A 2,899-nucleotide genomic window follows, 5' to 3' on the forward strand; every position below is an offset into this window, starting at 1 on the left:
CGTTTAGCTCCCAGGCAGGGTGAATGGGGCTCTGCTGAACGTGCAATAACTCATGTTGCCACTGGATGGCAATGACAGCTTTTGTCTCTGAAATGCTCAGGGTGCCCTTGCAACTAGTTTAGTGGCACAACTCTTGGCAATGAGTTTCTCAGGACATCGAAGTGTAAAAACACAGTGGTGACTCCTCAACAGCTCACATCCTTTTGGGGCCTCTTGCCTCTGGCCCACGGCGTCCGAAGGCAGCCGGGAGAGCTTCCTCACTAGCAATCTCCGCTTAGGAACTTGAGGATGTTCAATAGAATGAATGCCAAGTTTGCAGAAGGTAAAAAACGGAAGCCGAAAAAAAAGGAAGTGAGAGGGAAATACAAATAGGGGGCCAGGTTCCTTTCTGTCACTGAATGGTGCTAAGTTTGCAGAGAATCACACTTTTGAGAATACATTTTTTATTTAATTGGTTTCTGCCGTATAGCAAAAATATTCCTGTTTTTCTTCACTGTTTGTGGTCTAAATTACTTCTTCTCATTACCTACATAGATACACACGCTCCAGCGTGCATACATGTTTCAAATAATTGTTTGTAGCTGGGACAATTAATTGATGACAGTTTAATTTTCCATAGTGAATTAGTTTTAAATTGACAAAGAAAAAAACTTTGAAAAAAATTTAGATATAGGTAGGCTGATAATATTGTTAAAAAAATTGTTTTGTAGAGTTAAAATATGTAAATATCTGAATTTTTATCAATTCAAAGATTAATGATAATTATGAAGGAGGTAGATGTCATGGTTTGTAACAGAGAATTAATTTATTTTTCAAGGAGGAGGAATTTAAGTACATTCACCTCAGGAAGGGCCTTTAATTCTGAATAGTTTGCTGGGTTATACAGAACAAGAAACCTCAAATTATTATTTTGATAAGTGGGGTGAACTGACTGTATTAGTAAAGTTAAAATAAAGAGGTATGGATTCTTTTATAAATATATGAAATGAATTGATATGGGTAAATTTAATTACCTTTATTTCAGAGGCTATACTTATTCATTCTTATGTCTTCCTATTTTAAATTATAAAACCTTTGCCTATACCATGTTTTGTTTGCAAAAATAAAAATTAAATGTTTTTTTAGTTCACATTTTGTTTGCCAATAGGAACTAGATATGTCTCTATAATCGTCCATAGATATGAGACACCTAATCAATCAAACACATTTGGGGGGGGACTCTCAAGAACCAGGACAGGATGGAGTGTTATTCAGTACCATCTGAAAATAATCTGAACAGATTTACTTTGTGCTTTCAGATAACCAGGCTGGGTAAAATCTTTAGTTTTTGAAACTTGTTTCTCCTTCATGACATAGCCAGATCTAAATGAATAGAGTCAAAATACTTGAAATGTTTTTAAAATTTTTCACTTATTTTAAAGTTAAAATTGTAGTGACTAAACTTTGTTTGCAAGAAGAAAGATACATTTACAATGTTTTAAATACATATATATGTATTTTTATGTATAAACAAATAATATATATTGATTTATCAATCAAAACTCTTGAATAATTTCTTTGTGTTCCACTTCCTATTTTATCTTCTGTAGTTTTAACTTTCAACTTCAATTATTTAAGGGAAACTTAGCCAAAGGCTTTACATAAGAATTTTAAGGAATAGGAAGTGGAAAGTGAGATGAATCATGACAAATTATACACTAGCATCTATTTACCTTAGATCTGAAAAGTAACTTTAAATTTTTTTAGGTAAAAAGATTATATCCAGATTTCAATGGAAATAAACATCAGTGTTTTAGAAATATTATAGGCAAAAATCTCTTCCTAATTTTATGAAAACTTGGTAATATTCTGAAAGACAAAGAGTGAGGGTAATTTGAATTTGTGTGTATACACATGCATACATACATATTAGCGGGGAACATAACTTGGAGCAGAACCCCTATAGTGTTATAGCTTGAGGTTGGAAATCCAGAGATGATGCTGTACAAATCATACAAAATTCTGCATGGAATGGCATTTTCCTGTGACCTGTGTCAATGCCAATTAATGCACAGCAATGAATGTCAGTTGCATAACTTTTATTTAAGGAGTAGAATATTAAAAACTTATGACTAGTTTGTGGCTTGTCCACACAAACCTCCACCTCCCCAGAAAGGAGAATGTATAGAAAGAAGCCCTCATGGTTTTAAGGACCTTAAAAAAAATACAATGCTCACTTCAGCAGCACATATACTAAAATTGGAATGGTACTTAGGCAATTGGTATAGTCCCTGGGCAAGGATGACATGCACATTCAGTAAGTGCCTCATATTTTTAAATATGATACAGCTTTTAAAAAGGTCAGATTCTGTCACTAGCCTACAAAAGTTTTCATATAGACAAAAAGAGAATACTTTTCAAAAACTTTTCAAAATCTGTGACTAAATATTTTTTTCACCAAATCTGTACATGGTGAATATATGCAATTTAATGCAAAAAATTCATGAGATCATGAACTTCAACTTATGATTTCCAGAAATAAATGATAGATAAATAAGTGGATAGATACAGGACAGATAGATAATCTTAAGTATGTAGGAGAAGCAAGGGGGAATTTTTTTATTAAATAAATGGTGAACCAAAAATTTTATTGAAAAAACACTTTATCCATATAATAAAGTTCTAGACGTTTGACTCTAAACTACACATAAATTTAATATCTTTGTTGTAAGAATTTGGTAAAGGTATTGAAGTCTTTGTTCATTTAAGGTTTATAATTTTATGAAATAGTTCCAAAGACCTAAACTTTAAGTAATGAATATTTTATTTTTTCTACTCTGTACTGTAGAAGAGTAAGAGAAAGAACACTACCATTCATCAAAAGCTATCTGGTACCTGGTGTTAGACGCTTTACATGTAT

General features: G+C 32.4%; 1 non-coding gene across 1 annotated transcript; it reads left to right on the plus strand.

Moving 5' to 3' along the window:
* The first annotated feature begins 2,208 nt into the window (after positions 1-2,208).
* Positions 2,209-2,315, plus strand: LOC148094393 (U6 spliceosomal RNA). The gene has a single exon (XR_015716361.1). It is a non-coding gene; the product is annotated as a U6 spliceosomal RNA (small nuclear RNA).
* The last annotated feature ends 584 nt before the right edge of the window (positions 2,316-2,899 follow it).

Source organism: Miniopterus natalensis, chromosome 1 (assembly GCF_054644295.1).
Source record: "Miniopterus natalensis isolate mMinNat1 chromosome 1, mMinNat1.hap1, whole genome shotgun sequence".
Taxonomy (NCBI): domain Eukaryota; kingdom Metazoa; phylum Chordata; class Mammalia; order Chiroptera; family Miniopteridae; genus Miniopterus; species Miniopterus natalensis.